Source organism: Copadichromis virginalis, linkage group LG4 (genome assembly GCF_057382275.1).
Source record: "Copadichromis virginalis isolate Kocher_CV1m ecotype Utaka linkage group LG4, C_Virginalis_male_GT1.1, whole genome shotgun sequence".
Classification (NCBI taxonomy): domain Eukaryota; kingdom Metazoa; phylum Chordata; class Actinopteri; order Cichliformes; family Cichlidae; genus Copadichromis; species Copadichromis virginalis.
The window spans coordinates 15,085,147-15,104,625 of NC_140621.1; the positions used below are offsets into that span (position 1 = coordinate 15,085,147).

At 39.8% G+C, this 19,479-nt stretch overlaps 1 pseudogene across 1 annotated transcript in view; it reads left to right on the plus strand.

Moving 5' to 3' along the window:
- LOC146711072 (uncharacterized) overlaps window positions 1-11,172 on the plus strand; it is a 32,378-nt pseudogene extending 21,206 nt beyond the window's left edge. Inside the window, exons 7-10 of the transcript XR_014920094.1 lie at window positions 350-523; window positions 2,094-2,267; window positions 2,383-2,432; window positions 9,922-11,172. The product of XR_014920094.1 is annotated as an uncharacterized LOC146711072 (transcript). The remainder of the gene's footprint in view (window positions 1-349; window positions 524-2,093; window positions 2,268-2,382; window positions 2,433-9,921) is intronic.
- Window positions 11,173-19,479: the final 8,307 nt, after the last annotated feature.

The following is a 19,479-nucleotide window of genomic DNA, read 5'->3' on the forward strand; positions in this document are numbered from 1 at the left end:
GTTGGTTAGGTCAGGGTGATTCCCATAGTGAAACACTTCACTCTGTTATCAAAGAACCAGCAATTACATTAAGTGACCCAATATTCTGAGAGCAGAAACAGTCTGTCTTATAGTTCTCAGATGGATGAATGAATGAATGAGCACACACACACACACACACACACACACACACACACACACACACACACACACACACACATACACACACACACATATACATGTGTGTTTGTGTGTATAAATGTATATCTGTGTGTATGTGAGTGATAAGATTAGAATTACTGAAAAAAATGTAATTGCTAATATTTTTAAAAATTTTGTTAATGATTATATTCCTATATTTTTCTGTCAGCCTCAGTCATAACAGACTCACTGAGAAAGGCTGCAAGATACTCGCCTCAGCAATCAGCTTTACAGCCTCGCACCTGAAAGAGCTGGACCTGAGTTACAATGATCTGCTGGACCAGGGAGTGATGGAACTATCTCAAGCATCGAGGAACCCAAACTGTGGTTTAAAAACACTCAGGTTAATATAATAAATCTCATTTAACTTCAAACCATGTTATCACAGTATATCTAGATTTAGCAATTGCAAAAAAAGGATTAAGTCTGCATTTGTAAAACGGTCTATCTATCTATCTATCTATCTATCTATCTATCTATCTATCTATCTATCTATCTATCTATCTATCTATCTAAAGCTAGAGCACAGCAAAAGGCACTCTACGTGGGACCATGACACACACATGATGCTAGATGTCCAAAGGGAGATTGAAAAAAGACTAATAAAATGGTGCTCAGGTAGAGCTGGGCGATAGAACGATAACGATATGTATTGCGAAATAACTTTCTCGATAGAAAAATGAAACTATTGCGATAGACCTCATCTCTCTCTCTCTTCCTCTCTTATAAAAAATGAATAGCCAATACAAATTAAGTAGCACAGAGCCGAACCAATCACAGCCGCAGTGTCACGTCATGTAACCTGTTACGTACAGCTCAAGTGCCAAGCCGCACATGTGTATTTGTTTGGGAAGCAGCCAGCCGCCATGCAGCCAGGTAATGAAGGAAATGAGTGTGCCGACTAGAGAAAAATCAACCGAGAGCTTAGGTGACCAGGTTACCGAAGAGAACACAGATGACGGTTCCAATGCCGGAGAGATTGTCGAAAGGAAAGGTCAGAGAAGTTCCGTAGTGTGGAGGTATTTCGGCTATTTGAAATCTGACAAAAAACAGAGTAATGTGCACTGTAAATTGTGCCGAAAGCATGTTCCCACAAAGTCTGGAAATACAACAAACCTTTTTTATCACCTGAAGCAGTGCCACCCACTAGAGCACGCTCAATCTCTGACTGAAAGCGCTAATTCGTCATCGAAAACAACCAGGGGAATCCCTGTGAAGCATATGGCAAAGGGGTGTCTTACCATATGAGAAAAAAGCTAAGAGACATAGCAACATAACGAGTGCCATAGCTTACTGTCTTGCTAAAGACATGCTACCAATAAACAAAACACAAAAATGAAGGATTCAAGCAGCTAATTAAGGTAATGGATCCTCGTTACCAACTCCCTGGACATAAACATTTCTCTCAGACAGCGCTTCCAAAGCAATATTATATAAGTTAGTCAATTTTGTCTCTTCTTCTGTAAAATAAACTAAGATTTATTTTTAGAATTAATATTTTGTTTCTAAGTGGAACTGACAATTTAGTAGTCTGTTTTGTTTATTCTATTTTGAAACTGAAATGCTTTAGCGGCTACCTTTTGTGTAGTTTGTAATATTTGCCTTTATTTTGCCTAAACTGAAGCCTCATTTTAAGTACATCTGCCCTGTTGAACTTATTATGGGAAATAAATATTTAAATCAAAACAAGCTGCTGATTATTTCACATTTTACTTGTGAGCAACAGCACATTTAAATCTTACATATATAGTTATTTGGCTTATATCGTGATATATATCATTATCGCCTGAAATGAAAAAAGCATATCGTGATATGAAAAAATCTTATATCGCCCAGCTCTATGCTCAGGCCATGACAGGAAGTGAAAATGTGCCCTGATCATTTAACACACATCTGCTGTTCGATTTTTGTAGGCTGTCATTTTGTAAAATGACGGGAGATGGAGGCTATTCTTTGGTCTTGGCTCTAAACTCAGACCACTGCAGCCTCAAAGATCTGGACCTCAGCTTCAATAACCTCACCAAAGAAGTTGTGAAACTGCTGACTGAAAAACAGAAGGATTTGTGCTGCAGTCTGGAAAATCTCAAGTATGAAAAAAAACTGTTCTGTTTAGAACAGTTTTATATTTTTATAACACTTTATACTGATTTCTGATTCACTTTTATTGTTTTTCATAATCAACAATGTTTGTTTGTCCATCAGTGTGGACCACAATGAAGAATGTTGGGTTGATCTGAAGCTACTGAGACAGTGTAAGAAAATATTTTTTCTTCATGATATTCTACATCTGTGATGTGATTGGAGAAGAATGCGCCCATGCATGCATGCACGTTCATGCACACGTAAATGCGCATGCACACGCACCGTCCAGAACCGTCTCCTCCTGGCGTGTGTTTTAATTAATTTAATTTAATTTTCAGTGTAAATTTTTACAAGCAGGAATGACTTTTTATAGATGGAGCAATAGGGATGGGTACCGGTATCATGGCACCGGTTCTGACATAAACGGTAGTAACCAGACCGAAAAGCAGCGCACATTTCGGTGCTTTATTTCGGTGCTTTTTTTCCTGAGCTGTGATACACTTTAGATTCTAGCCAATCATTTTACGTTTCCGAGGATAGTAGGCGGGTCCAGGTACGTACGTTCTTTTAGAGCAGAGCTACAGATTAAAAATTCCCAAGGCGAAGCGGTCAAAAGTCTGGCTGTACTTCACAGCAAAAGATGCAAACTCAGCAGCATGCAACAAGTGCTTTAAGGTGATACTTTGATACTGTCAAAGGAGGTAACACCTCAAATCCGATGAAACACCTGGCGACGCATAGCGTTTTTTTTTAAAAGCCGAGAAATGCGCCGTATTTGATAGCTTGCTGCGAGACCTCACACCGTGCACATCTACTGCGGGTGTGGTGCCTGTTATCGGACCCGGAGTTAGCAACATCACCCAAAAACACGAAGAGGAGAGTCCTGGCCCCTAGCCCTGCCAGTGTAGCAGAAATGATGACGGATGATGATGGCAGCAGCAGCCGTTCTTCTCTGCATGAGTCGCTTAATGTTGTTCGTGTGTAATTTACGTTGAGTAGGCTAACCACGTTATTACATTAATGCATGTAAGGTGAACTAGCAAACACCGTCATAGTTACATGCGGCTGTCTTCTTGTTTGATGGCAGGTACTCCCTTCACCCTGGCCAAAAAGGCTAAAATGACCAAAGAAAAAGTGGAAAACAGCTAAACATGAGAGGTTTTTGGACAAAGTTTGTTTTTTCCATTGTTTAAGCACTGCTTCCAGCCAAGAGTGATACCATATATGCCCCATAGCTGCAGAAAAGGCTAACATTGTTATCTTTTTACAAAAAAACAGCTGAACATGAGAGGTTTTTGGACCAATTTTTTGTTCTCCATTCTTTAAGCACCGGTTTGAGCACCGTTTAAGCACTGGCACCATTTCAAAAGTACCGGTTTGGCGATACCCATCCCTATGGAGGAACCAATTATTTAATGTCGCTTTATTCTAACACTATGGAGGAGCCTTATAGGAAGACCTATTTGCTTTTTAGTCAGCGATCTGAATGGAGAATAAAGCCTTATGTGGAGTGGAAGACCTATTTGGTTTTGTTAGAAGCAATCTTACTGTATTTGGGGTTTGTTTGTGCGACTCTTTTTACTTGTTTTAACAGCAGGGTGTTTTCCTCAAGTGTCCTCTGTGGTTGTTTATTTCACCTGTTTTGCTTTGAGAGCTTTTATTGCCCTTTGCCTGTCATGTGTAGTCTTTATGTCTGAGAAAACGCAGTCTAAACCTTCAGTATGTCCTTTCATCAAAAGCATTTGTTTCCTGAGAAGCCGGACACCTATGCACGTGTTCGTGTGTGCCCTCAACTGCCCCCACCCAGCTGTCACGTTTACTTGTCCGTGTAAAACCAAGTGCTTTTGGGATCTAAATTTCAAAATGTAAGACAAATACAGTATACTGACTTTGATGCCATCTTTAAAACGTAGATGTGTAATTAACAGGCAATATATTATTTAATTTTGTTTTATCAAGCGTGGCAAGTATTTCAGATTTCAGTGTGAATTAATACAAACAGAAATTACTTTTATAGATGCAGAATCAAATTATTTAATGTTGTTTTTTTAGACTCTGCTCTGAAAGGTAAATTTGATTTGTTTTTAACTTAGAGAAACATAGTGTGAATCTTTCTTCTCTTAAAAAAGCTTTTTCACAGGTTTAAACTGTGTGGTCTGTCTTTCTGGGAAAACGCAGGACAACTTGTGAAATGAGAGCATGCACTACCCTCCAGAACTCTCAGTTTTGCCCGTCCGTTGTTAGTGAAACTTAATATTTTATGGATCTAAATGTTCAGAGAAAATAGCGATGTACTCAACTATGTGTCTCTTTAGATTGTAGATGCTTATTCTAGGCTACTTTATTTATCTCCCACTGAATCTGCTTGTGATATGCTATGTATAAAGGTTCTGAACTTTTCCAAAATGGCGTAGAGCAATCAATTTTCCCTCCTGTGGCTATGAGCAGTGTGGCTGGTGGAAGTTTTTAGTTTATTTGTGCAACTGAACGTGATTGTGGAAAATTAGTGTACCCCTTGATTTGAGTTTCGTGTTGGATCCCTTTCTTCGATTGGCAATTCTCTTGGAGAAATGAAGACACAGATTAGGGCTTACAAGTTTTGTTCTGCCCCTGGGGTGAGTGAGAATTTGTGCAGCAGATCCCAGCGTGGAAGCTGATGGTCCAGAGTGAGGGACCAAGCAGCCAAGGCAGGACAGGTAAAAATGTCTTCAAAATGAGTTTTCTTTATTTTAACCCTCAAAAAAAAGTTCAGAAAGACAGTTCAAAAATATAATTAGCAGGCCCACAAAAGAGGTCAACTAAATATAACTCTACAAAAAGTAATTTCCAGAAACTTAACCAAACAAAGTGAACCCAACTTAACTCACAAACTGACCTAATCACAAACACAGGAGGGTAGTTTTTATAGTGGTTTGGCCAAACCATTTACACACAACAGGTGAAAACAAAAACAAACACCTAACCATACTAACTAAGCACAGAATAACATAAGTAAACCTAAAACATCCCTGTTTCTGATAAGCACTTGGTTGTTCCTGTTGAGTAGGCATTTTGTTTTCAAAGGCCTTAGCCACACCTTTTGCCCAGACAGGAAACAGCCACCTCTGCAAACCAGGTAAAGCAAAGAAAGAAACCTAATTAATATAACAGAAAACATTTTTAGAAAAACCACACAATGCTATTATGTGCGCGCCTCATAATATCAGTATTAGGTTTAAGCAAAAACATTAATGAATTATATTAGTGAAGCAACTGCAAATCAAACTAATGAAGTGAATGGGCATTGCATATGCAAAAGAGAATTACAACAATCCAATGTGTTCCTCTGCTCCAAGACACCTGCGGTCCTTGATGAGCATGTCTGTTATAGCCTGCCCTTCATAAATATCTGCCTGTTAGATCTGATTTTTCAAACCTTGTTTAAAATGTGAGTTACTTGTTGTCCAATGCAATGTCGCTGATTTAAAAATGTATACATATTTTCAAGGTTTTAGCTGGATGTCAAACATATGAAAGAATCTCAAGCAAAGCGTGCACCAGTGCACCCTAATGTAGTCCATTGAACTGTATGTTAATAAGTACATTAAGTGTACCTCTAACTCTGAAAAGAGTCTGTATCCATAATTTGTGGATCTACTAATTTGTTGTCAATGACACCTTTGTTTTCATGATAAGTTTTACAGATGTTTTACAGATAAAAAAATCCTCGCAAAAGCTAAACAGGTGGTTTTGCTTTTTTACAGCTATCATTTATATTCTTCTGATTTGCATGTGTTTTAGTGTAAATGCATATTTTTGGATGTCCTGAGATATCTTTCAAATCAGGATTTCAGTATATACGCATCTTGAAAAAGCATCCTGTTGTGGGCCTCAGTGCATACAGTTGAGTCTATAATTTGTCTGAAAAAGACAAAGTTTTTGCAGATTTGCCTTTGTACACCATCACGGTGTATTTTTGATTGATTGATTGATTGGTAATTTATTTCAACATGTGAACAATATACAAGTACATTTAGAAAAGAAAATAAGAGAGACAAAAAATACTACACAAATTACATACAAAAAAACATTCTGATTAATTTACATGTTGAAAGGGAGTGGGAAGAAGTATACACTTATTTAATCCCACCCCTTTGCCATAAATTATCAGTTAATATTTAGTCAGCTTCCTTACTGATATAATTTGTAATAAAAATAGTGAACAGATTTCTGATATACTATATACTAGAATATCACATCATGAGTTTTTTGTTTGTTTGTTTGTTTTTAAATAGAGACATTCACTTAATTTAAATATTTTCCTTTTCTTTATAGTTTTTGAACAATTGCCACATGTCTGAAGTTCAGACTTTAGTTAAAGAATTTTTAGAAAAAAATATTTTTAATGAACAATGAAGTAGACAGTTTTCTAGTCCCCCAGTTTTAAGAGTCTCATTGGACAATTACCAGAAAAGCCATGGTTTTTCACCATAACGAAAGTTATGAGGCCCAAAAAGATTTCAGTGCAAGTGAAAGAGGCCACCATAAAAAATAAAATAAAATAAACATATTAAAACTTTAGGAATATCCAAATTAGACAAATTGATTCATACTTTAAAAGAAATAAATGAACTAGCCAGCTAAGCAACACCAAAATGCTTGAAAGACCACAGAAGACAATTAAAGTGGATGTCATGGCCAGCGGGAGCTGACTGTGTGTTGCGTGAATGATGAACCCAAAACCAGACAACAATGGATGTGGAAATCAACTTGGATTAACAGAAAGCGAGCCTATATTTGTGGCTGATTACAGGGATACACAAAGCAAGGAAAAGTGAATGGGGAAAAAACTAAACTAAAGCCTAAACTGGAAGAAACTATGACTGACTATGAAACTGTGAAATGAACACGATTCTGCACTGGTGTATGTGAGAAACTGTGAATAACGGAACAGAAACATGAACATAATCTGAGCAGAACCGTGAACGGTTTAATTCTGACGTGATGTGGAGGGTAAATACACAGACGACCTGAGGATGACTGAACGGAAACACACAGGCTAAATGCACACAAGGGGCGATCAGGGGAAGTGGAAACACATGAGGAGATAGCTGACCCAATAAATAATAATGACACCACAGGGGATGTGAAACTAAGCACATAGAACATAGAAACAAGACCTTCATAATAACCAGGAAACATGACGGTACGCAGACATGACACAATGTTGACAGCATGAACCACACTGACATGAAACATGACAAGTAAGACACACTAACCAAAAAGGGAGACTTAACACAGGAGGTGATGACACAACAAATTTTAAATAAACAAGGAGCTATAACTAGGCAACCTAGGACCTTCTGACTGGATGGACTTAACCAAAAACAATGAATAACAAAATACAAGGTAACTCAAATCCAACAGCCACAACAAGAACTTAACATACCTTCAATATACCTAAGAAATCACAAAAATATAACAATAACTCACAATGCTCAGTCACAGACCCAGCACCTGACAGTGAATGATGACAGAATTATTTCCTTAGTTAAGAAAACCAACTTCACTTGACTTGGCTGAGTTGACTTGAATTGGCTGAAAGTCTTTAGACATCATTTGAGTGTGACAAAAACACAACACTATAATGAAGGGCATTGAGGGGAAGCTGCTTGGCCTACAGCTCTTTGTCAGACACCACAGTGTTTTTTTCCGTGTAGCCATTTCTCTTTTTGTCAGGCTTCTAAAAATTATATATAGAAGGGCCTAGTACCAGGTATTACCGCCAAATTGCAAACTCTAAAAGCAGAGTCAAGTCGTCATGGGCCAAGCCAACTAGGTACCAGTGGCAGAGAGTCGTAATGTAATTCTACAATCAAGAGATGCCTTCATAAATGGAAATACAGGGTTTACAACAAAGTGCAACCAATGGTTACAATCAATAACAGGAAAGTCAAATTAGACATTGCCAGAAAACAATGCACTATGCTTTTCAGATTATAGATGCAAAACTGAGCAAATGAGCAGCAACTTAAGGTGGCTACAGTAAAAGCCTGGCAGGGCATCTCAAAAGTGTAAGCACAGCATTTGGTGATGTCTGTGGCTTGTAGACTTTAGGTTTCAACTGACTGCAGAGAATTTTCATCCTAAAATGATTAAAAAAAATTCTTCCATTTAAAATTATCAGAATCATCAGAATCAGAATACTTTATTAATCCTGAGGGAAATTAGGGTTACAGCAGGCAGCACGCTAATGGCGCATGCGCACTTACAAAGGAACCTTCTGACCAACTTTACACAAACATCACATTGGGCAGACATGTCAGAAAGGTAGGCTGATAGGAGAAAACAACGAAAATACACTACATGAGGTAAGAGGAGGAGAAAAAAAACTCCACTCAGACTGAGCTCCTAGTGGGAGAACAGTTTGATAACAGAAAAAACACCTCAGCACAAAAGCACATGACTATCAATACACCATAGAAACACAAGACAAGCAACAGGGGCGGGTAAAGGGTAAGAGAGAGCCGGTGTAGACAGCGCATCCGGTCCTGCAGCATATCTGCGCTGGTCCAGTTGACTGCCATCTTCCCCGGTAGGGCACAAGCATCGGAGGCGTTGGAAAGGGAGGGGGGATGAGTGAGTGCTTATCAGTGTAAGTGTATGTGTGTGCGTGTCCATAGTTCAGCTGAGACAGTGTCCTTCGGCCTATCAGGCTAAGTAAACAGTCCTCCAGCCAATCCAGGTGTCCTTGCATGGGGCGGGAAGAATAGCCGTAACACAGTCGTTATCAGGGAGTGATTGTTCGGCTCCAGCCTTGGGCCTGCAGCTGGCGCCTTTATGGGGGTCCGCAATCTCGATATTGATTTTGTAAATTTCCATGCGAGCAGCCAGGAGAATTTTCAGGCTGCCCTAACACTCCGACACTGGCCTCTCGATCTCCCGTTGGAGAGCCGCGAGCCTCCCCATGATGGTATCAAACTTCTGTTCCATGGTGTTGTCATTCTTTTGATTCTGAGACCTCACAGCTGCAGTGATCCGTTCCGCGATGTCTTCCAACTGTCGCTCATGGGTCCCATTTTGAGCAGGCCTCTCTCTGATGTATCCCCCCATACGCTCAATGTTGTTGCTTTGAGCCTTCACAGCCGATGCAAGCGTCTCCAAGGTGTTGACCATATTACGTTCGTTGTGAGAGGTCGCGCCTCGTCCCATCGCTTCGATTCCAGCGGGCAGCCTTGGGGGGGTTTGAACAGCCGGTTCCGCCCTCTTATTTCTCCGATTATGTCAGGCTGTCTAATTCATTTTGAGCTTCTGAAACTGGAAGACTGTATAAAAATGGCTGTAATTTCTAAACAGTAAATGCAAATGTTTACCAAAACCTTTTTGAATTATCTACCTGATTAAGTTTAATAGTTGCTTCTAGTTTTGTTCTGATCTGAACAAGTGTGTAATTGGTAGTAATTCTTAAAGTTGTGGCCCCAATACCATAATTTTGACTTTATTTTGTAGCTCGCCGCTTATTTCACATCCTGAATATTTAGAGATAAGCCTCATAATAACTCAGTAATTATGATGAAACAGAACAGAGCAGAACTTAGCTAATATAAACTCAGACAGAAACCACACTGACATGATAATGCTGTTACAAATGATTCACTGTTTTTCCTGCACTGATTACAGATGCCTGTGACCTGACACTTGACCCAAACACAGCATCTGTGAGCATTCGTTTAACCGAGGAGAACAGAAAGGCAGAGGCTGTTCCAGAGAACCAACCATATCCTGATCATCCGGAAAGATTTCATGAAGATCAGGTTCTGTGTGAAGAAGGTCTGACAGGTCGCCATTATTGGGAGGTTGAGTATTTTTCTGCAGATATTGCAGTGGCATATAAAAGTATCAACAGGATGCCCGAGTTTTCCTCTTATTCTTCTTCTGACTATGGTTTTGGTGACAATGAAAAGTCTTGGTGCTTTAAAAATCTGGACAATTTTGCTCATAACAAATCATTTGTAAACTTTATTAGAAGTAGAAACTCCGCTGGTGTCATGGGAGTATATCTGGACTGGCCAGCAGGCATTTTGTCCTTTTTTGAAATCTCTCCTGATACAGTTACCCACTTGTACACCGTGCACACAACATTTACTGAACCACTCCACCCTGGTTTTGCTGTTTATTTTAATGGATCAGTTTCCCTCTGTAAAATAAAGTAATTAGACAACTTGGATGAAAGGAAAGAAAAATTATTTTAAGCACCAAAGATTGCACACAACATCCTTATAAAAATATATTTAGTTGTCCTAGACTTCAAAACAGTTTTGAACAGTCCCATATCTCATGCATTACATTTTCAAAAAAAAGATGTGTTGCATTTGTGGCAGTAAGTATTGTCAGCACTGACTTAAGTGTAGTGCTTTACACTTATATGTGTGTAGGTGTGCATGTGTATGGGCTTCCTGTGTTTCCGAAAAATGTAAAAATGCTGTTTCGTATACCTCAATTTTTTATGTGTTCATTCGATTGATATACTACTTTACTGTACTTTACATTTCTGCACCTTTAGCTTCTGAACTTTATTAAACTGTAAAATTAAATAGTTTCATTTTTTCTTTTGTAACATTTGAAAGGTCCTGTATGAATGCATTTATGATTCCAGTATTCATGCACTTTATACTCACCTCATACATGATTGCAGTGCCCCTTGTTTTAACTAAAAAACAGCAGCTATCATAGAAAAAATAACAGTTTTATTCCATGTCAAATAATGAAGTTATTAGTGCACTTTTTGCTCAAATTTGCACAAAATGTTATGGTATGTTATTGCTTTCTAGATGGTACTCTAACTATAAGTCAGAAAATAATTTTGTTAACTATGTCCTTTTGTTTTAAGACCTGAGTCAGTCCTTCTCAAATCATCAAATTTTATTTTAAATCATCTGCAATTTGCAAAAAATTATAGTTATATAATCAAAAAATTATAATTATTATAATAAATTATAAAAATAAATGTGTTCTGTGCAATTTATATTAGCATGTACTCAAGTATGTGACTTTGTTGGATTGTTTGAATTTTCTTAAATATTTTAACTTGTCAAAAGTGGGTGGATGGACTGTTTTTCCAAAACAAACAAACAAACCATTTGATAAATGGAACTCAAATTTCACAGTTATCATTACATTTGTCCAAATTTGTTCTATGAAATTTCTTATCCAAATTGAGGATGGTGAAGCAGAGAAACATTATTGATTTGACATGTGATTTCATTGTTTTTGATCGAGAGAGAGAGAGAGATTGATTTTTGAGTTGTGAGAGATTTGTGACGTTTAGTGTGGAGTGTATAGTTAGTGTGTTGTGTAGTTGTTGTTTTGTTTTGTCTGTCAGTGCGGGCACTAGTGAATGTCACAAAGGCAGATCGCAGGTGGAAAACAGGACGAGTGATACAACTCCTGCTATCAGGTCTGCAGGTTTTATACCTGTGCTGTTCTCCTGTCTTGTGGCAGATAAACATTTTTTTTCACTGGCACAAATAAGTTGTTGGGCACCTTACTGTGAAACCTGATCGTTCTCTAATTTTTCTTTTAGTATTAGGTTTAAATGGTTGTACTAAAAAAAACACCGGATGCATTGTCTGCATTTTTAGATAAATAATTGTATATATTTGTTTAGAAATTTGTGCATAGGTTTTCTTACATTTACAATTTCTATATGCATTTCATGGTTATGAAGATAATTAACTAAACATACCTGTGCTTTTTACAGTAAAAACAAATATACCTACTATAACTATATGTTTTGTTTTTATGTGATTTCAGATGAATTGTGTTAATACAGATGAAAAAAATAACTGTAGCTTCAGACATGTGAGTAAATAATGTGATGTAAATAATGAAAATAAAGGTGAACTACAAAGGTAATATCAAAAGTCTTCAAAAATGGCCAATTATATTTTGGACCCAGAGGGTTAAGAAATCATGAAAATTTGTTGGGTTAATTGTGACCATACGCTTGTATTTGTCACAATAGCTAGCTTACGCAATAGCTAGTTGTTATAACATGCTGTGTATAAAGGAGTTGGAGTGTAGTAAAGGGAGTTATTAGAACCGCACTGAACACCTGCTTCAAGCATCAACAATACTGTGCGTGTATGTATGTGTATAACCAGGGGGATCCAGTGGCGGTGCACACTAGAGTGATGAGCCTCCTAAGACCACTTTAAATTTTTATTTTTATATCTTCTAAAAAACTGGACTTGTTATTTCTAACTGAGACCTGGCAGCGGGACTTGGACTATTCGCCCCTCATTGAACTGTGCCCGAACGGCTATTCCGTCATCAGCCAGCCTCGGGGATCTGGTCGTGGAGGAGGTCTCGATGTGGCATTTCAGGGCCGTTTCTCCTGCCACTCAGTGAAAGTTGGACACTTTCTTTCGTTTGAACTACAGCTGATTAAAATCGGACGTAAGGATCCTTTTTATTGTGCTGTGGTGTATCGTCCACCTGGCCCAAATAGCTTGTTTTTATCGGAGTTTAGCGACTTCCTGTCCTCTACTATGAGATTGTCCAGACTGCTTTTAGTTGGGGATTTTAACCTACATGTTGATGATGACTCCGACCTCTTTGCCAGAGGTTTTATCAACATTATGATTTTTTTTTCATTTTACCCAGCATGTGTCAGGCCCCACACATAACAAAGGACACACACTGGACCTTGTTTGGACCTTGTTTGGGTTTGAATATTGATTCTATTTGTTCTGAGGACATTTTTATCTCTGATCATCGCTGTATTCTTTTTAACATGTCTTCTCACAAGCCTTTGTCTCCTGTTCACCGGACAATTATCTCACGCATCATAAGATGCGTTGAGAGAGTTGAGGGGACTGATAAGGAATGGGAAGGATAGCTACAGGCAGAAGATGGAGAACCAGCTTCAGCAAAACAACGTTGGTGAAGTCTGGAGAGGCCTCAGAACCATCTCAGGCCACAAACAGCAGAACTCTCTGCCTGGGAGGGATGTGAGGTGGGCAAATGAACTGAATCATTTCTTCAACAGATTTGATTCAACCATGAGACAGTCTACAACATCGGCTGCAGACTCACCCACCCCCACTGCTGCTGTTCCACCTCTGACACCTCAGACACTTCACACCTCCTCTATTCACCCTGCTCACTCCTCCCCACCCCCAACAACAGCATCCAATACACACTCAACACAAGGCTCCAGCCTGTCTCTTTCAACCACCCAGGTTAGGAGGGAACTGAGGAGGATTAATGGCAAGAAGGCAGCGGGCCCAGATGGCATCAGCTCGAGGGTCGTCAGGTCCTGCGCGGACCAACTGTGTGGGGTGATGGAGCACCTCTTCAACCTGAGCCTGAGGTTGGGAAGAGTCCCACAGCTCTGGAAAACCTCCTGTGTTGTACCAGTGCCAAAGACTTCACGCCCCAAGGACCTCAACAGCTACAGGCCGGTGGCTCTGACATCCCACCTGATGAAGACCCTGGAGCGGTTGGTCCTGGCTCAGCTTCGGCGCCTAACAAGCTCAACACTGGACCCACTTCAGTTTGCCTACCAGCCTGGCATTGGAGCGGATGATGCCGTCATTCACCTCCTACATCGTTCCCTCGCTCACCTGGAGACCGCTGGAAGCACTGTGAGAATCATGTTCTTTGATTTCTCCAGTGCCTTCAACACCATTCTTCCCTCGGTTCTAAAGGACAAGCTGGTGAACTCTGGAGTGGACCATCACCTCACTACCTGGATCCTGGACTACCTCACCGACCGACCACAGTATGTGAGGACTCAGGGCTGTGTGTCGGACAGGGTCGTCTGCAGTACGGGGGCCCCACAGGGAACGGTTCTGGCTCCGTTCCTCTTCACCATCTACACTGCAGACTTCTCCCACAACTCCACCCAGTGCTTCCTGCAGAAGTTCTCTGATGACTCTGCAATAGTCGGCCTCATCACTGATGGGGACGACAAGGAGTACAGAGGACTGACTCAAGACTTTGTGGACTGGTGCCAGCTGAACTACCTCCAGATCAACGCCAGTAAAACCAAGGAGCTGGTGGTAGACTTCCGCAGGCACAAGCATTCTCCACTGCAACCACTGAACATCCAGGGTATGGACATTGAGGCTGTGGACAGCTACAGGTACCTTGGTGTTCATCTGAACAACAGACTGGACTGGACTCATAACTCAGACGCCCTCTACAGGAAAGGGCAGAGCAGGTTGTACCTGCTGCGGAGACTCAGGTCGTTTGGGGTGGAGGGCCCACTCCTGAAGAAATTCTATGACTCTGTGGTGGCTTCTGCTATCTTTTATGGTGTGGTCTGCTGGGGCAGCAGCATCTCTGCTGGGGACAGGAAGAGACTGAACAGGGTGATCCGAAGGGCCAGCTCTGTTCTAGGATGCCCTCTGGACCCAGTGGAGGTGGTGAGTGACAGGAGAATGGCGGCTAAGCTGTCATCCCTGATGGACAACATCTCCCACCCCATGCAGCAGACTGTGACAGCACTGAGCAGCTCCTTCAGTGGGAGACTGCGGCACCCACGGTGTGGGACGGAGAGATTTCGCAGGTCTTTCCTCCCCACTGCTGTCAGACTCCACAACAAAGACTTTAACTGAACAAACACACACATCCACACATGTGCAATAACACTAAGTGCAATAATCTTTTCTGGCATCGTTGTATATAGCATTCGTATTCTATTTTTATCTTATTGTATATTTTTATTCTATTTTATTCTACTGTATATAGTATATTATTTTATTCTATTCTGTACAGCTGTGTACTGTATTTATTCTTATTGTATTCTAATTTTTGCGTCATAACTTTTGCACTGTCCACTTCCTGCTGTGACAAAACAAATTTCCCACGTGTGGGACTAATACAGGTTATCTTATCTTATCTTATCTTATAAATTCCTCCACAGCGGAGAATTTCTCAGATGCTTTTAATTTAACTCTATCCCCGCAAAACGGTGTTGGTTTCTTAACAAATCTATTTAATAACCATGGTTTTTCGATCTTAGATGAAATCTGTCCGGTTAAAATGAGACCAGTTTCTGTTTCCAAGTCCTGACCCTGGCTAAATGACAACATCCGCTCCATAAAACGTGATTGTTGTAAAGCTGAGCGCTTATGGAGGAAAATTCATTTAAATTTTCATCTCCTTTATTTAAAGGATCTTTTAGCCTCTTTTAACAATGCAATTAGAGATGCGAGGGCTGCTTATTTTTCTCATCTGGTTGCAAAGAGCAGAGGTAATCATAAGATGTTGTTTGACACTATTACTGATATTATTACTCCTGCTCCACCTACTGCCATTATGTCTTCTAATGAAGACTGTGAAACATTTCTTTCCTTCTTTCTAGAAAAAAATTCTAATGTAAGGAAAAAATTGTCCCATCAGCATCTGCATTGTCAGTTCCTACGCCAGCTCAGCCTGTCATCTTAGAAGACTTTTTACCCATCTCACTAGCAGAGCTCGAAAAAATAGTTAATAGTTTTAGACAAACATAATATCTTTGAAAAATTTCAGTCTGGCTTTCTTAGAGCTCATTCTACTGAGACAGCCCTTCTTAGAGTTTCCAGTGACATTCTGATGCAGAAAGATTCAGGAAAATGTTCTGTACTCCTAATGTTGGACCTCACGTCAGCCTTTGACACCGTTGACCATTACATTTTGCTTGAAAGGCTGAAATACTGGCTTGGTGTATCTGGGTCTGCCTTAGAGTGGTTCTCCTTGTATCTCTATGAATGATACTTTTCTGTGGCGTTCTCTAAGAACAGGTCATCTTCCACGTCCCTGTCCTATGGTGTGCCACAAGGTTCTGTGCTGGGGCCCTTATTGTTTTTAATATATCTACTTTTTCTCCAGCATATTTTGAGCCCCTTTGAGGACATTCGCTACCACTGCTACGCAGACGACATCCAGCTACATACATCTTTTAAACCTGAAGATGTTTCTAAGCTGCTGATTCTAAATGAGTGCTTAGAATCCATCAAAGGTTGGATGGCTGACAACTTCCTCCAACTTAGTGAAGAAAAGACTGAAGTCCTTGTATGTACTCCAGACAGACATGTACCTAACATAATGAATGCTTTTGGTCCTCTTTCAACATTTGTGAAATCGTCTATCAGGAACCTAGGGGTAACCTTTGATTCTGCTCTTACCCTGGATGTCCATGTTAAATCTCTGGTTCGGTCCTGCTTCTATCATTTAAGAAACATTTCTAAATTGAGCCCTATAGTGTCTCATACTGAACTGGAGATTGTTATTCATGCATTCATTTCATCATGATTGGACTACTGTAATTCACTGTTTACATGTCTAAACAAAAACTCCCTGGAGCGTCTGCAGATTGTCCAAAATGCTGCAGCAAGTACTCTCATGTAAAACCATTGCTTATACAGTTGCACTGGCTCCCCGTTGAATTCAGAGTTCATTTTAAGATACTGGTTCTGACATTTAAAGCTCTTCAAGGACAAGCACCAGCCTACATCATTGAACTTTTACAGCCCTATGTCCCTAGTAGATTCCTGAGGTCTTGTGATCAGGGCCTACTTGTTATTCAGCATACAAGGCTGAAAACCAAGGGAGATAGAGCTTTTGCCAGAGGTGGGACCAAGTCATTGTTTTGCAAGTCTCAAGTAAGTCTCAAGTCTTTATCCTCAAGTCTCAAGTCAAGTCTCAAGTAATGTCAGGCAAGTCAGAGTCGAGTCTCAAGTCACTGGTGTAAAAGTCCGAGTCAAGTCACAAGTCTGAAACTTTGAATTTCAAGTCCTTTCGAGTCTTTAAAAAAAAAAAAAACGAAAAAATAATGTTGCAGTTATATGCTAAATGTAAATATTAGACCATGTAATTTTAAAATCTGTGTTTTTCTCAACACATGACAAAATAGTGAACTTAGAAAATATACACAAATTGTGAAATTGCACCTCTTTAAAATGCAGCTCAATTAAACCTAGCTCCAAGAATAATTTTCACCGACAGTTCTGAGATAAGCTGCATGTTATTCTTGGATGCGGTTGTAGGACCGGCTTTAAAATCGCATGACAAAAATATCATACACATTAAAAAAAACTGTATCACCAACGTAGCCTGGACAACATTTGCTAGTTAGATGAAGTCAGCTATCTCATCTTAGCATATTTATATGCATATTTATAATCATACGGTTCTTGGAGTGAGTGCACACACTCATGAAGTTTAGTAACTTCCGGTCACTGCAACAAGTCCAGGTACAGTTTACCGACGGATGGGTACAGGACCTTGAAACGCACCGTGTCGAACGAAAGACCATCGTACGTATCATAAGTTTACCGGTCTCACAAATTGTCGTCATAAATACACATTCCTTAACCGTTTTATTAATAGGACCTTTGAGCTCAACGGTAATTAATTAGTAGTGGAAATAATTTCTGGTAGCATCACAGAAATGTAGCAGTGACAACAATATTGTATGCTGTAATCGTACTGGGCAATTAGTGATACAAAAAACCTGTTTTATCCTGTGAATAAAAGCATATGTTTTTGTCAATGTACCATAATAACAGAAGCGAAACGCAATATTGTGTCAGGACAATTCACTATTTATGCACAATAAATAAAGGAGCATAGCGCGACAATTTCTGTTCAGCGCCAGACTTGCTTGTAACCTATATCACCAATTATGTTATGAAAATGACGTATTAACTACTAAAAAACACTGACCTTCGTGTAAATGCTTGGAGCAGACTAACCTGTGAGCTGGTGTTCTGGGACGTTATATTTGATCTTTGAATGGCTGCAATCCAGGCCATCCGTCGCATCTTTGTTACTTCGGAAACATGGCTTGAACAATTTCTCTTCAACGACGTAATCCGATAACAACCGATCTCTTTACCCGTTGGCTTCACGTGGCTGTCATGCGACCGGCTATTGCAGTTAATAATACAACGGCTTCTTGACATTTTTGTGTTTCTTTTTATCGCTATATAACTGATTTTAATTGAAAGCCTGCGTGCGCTAGTACCGCTTGCCACGAGTTCCCAGAATCCTTTGGGGTAAAATATCAAGTCTTTTCAAGTAAACCGGTTCAAGTCCAATTCAAGTCCCAAGTCATTGGTGTAAAAGTCCAAGTCAAGTCACAAGTCTTAGAACATTTTTTCAAGTCAAGTCTAAAGTCATAAAATTAATGACTCGAGTCTGACTCGAGTCCAAGTCATGTGACTCGAGTCCACACCTCTGGCTTTTGCCACTGTGGCCGCCAGACTGTGGAACTCTCTTCCTCAGAACTTAAGATCTGCGGACTCAGTGATCACTTAAAAAAAACAAAAACAACTAAAAACACATCTTTTTAGAATTGCATTTTGTTTACTTTTGTTTGTTTTTGTTTTATACCTTGCGAAGCACTTTGTGATCTTTTATCTAGAAATGTGCTATATAAATAAAATTTTACTTACTTTTTTTTACTTACTAAAACACACGCCCACTTGCATCCTGGCACACACAGTGGCTTCATTAGAGTTGACAACAAATGAGGGAGAGCTTATGTAAAGAGGGCGAGAAAAAGGAGAAAAAAAAATGTAGAAAAAGCAGAGGTGATGCACAGGAAGTTATTAAAGAGTAAATGTTTTCTTTAAAGTGAAGGTTCGGCAAAATGGATCCGGAGCACCACTTCCTGCCATAAAAGACATCTACAGGAAGCGGTGTCTGAAAAGGGCTGGGAAAATCATCAGAGACCCCAGTCACCCATCACAAAGACTCTTCACCCTCCTGCCCTCTGGGAGGCGCTACAGGAGCCTCCGGACTAAGACCACCAGGTACCGGAACAGCTTCTTCCCCACAGCTGTCAGACTCCTGAACTCTGCCTCCTGACATCTGACCCACGTTAAACTCATGGACTGAACATACACACACACACACAATGGACAACTGTACCCTCAAACACACAATAATAACATGGAGTGAACCACCACTCACAACCACAAGCACTTTATATAGCCTCTGTAGAAATTATCCACACCCTCACTTATCTTAACTGCACTACTGTATAGCTCTGTGTAAATAATCATTCTGTACATACGATAATTTTTAACCCTACAACTGTTTACAACTTGCATAGTTCCCATTTCTGTATAGCTGTATATCTCAGATTTCTGTAAAGTTATTTCATATTCTGTATAGTTTTTCATATTTATATCCTGTTCATATCCTGTACATAGCTTGTACTCACTACAGCCTGTACATACCTAT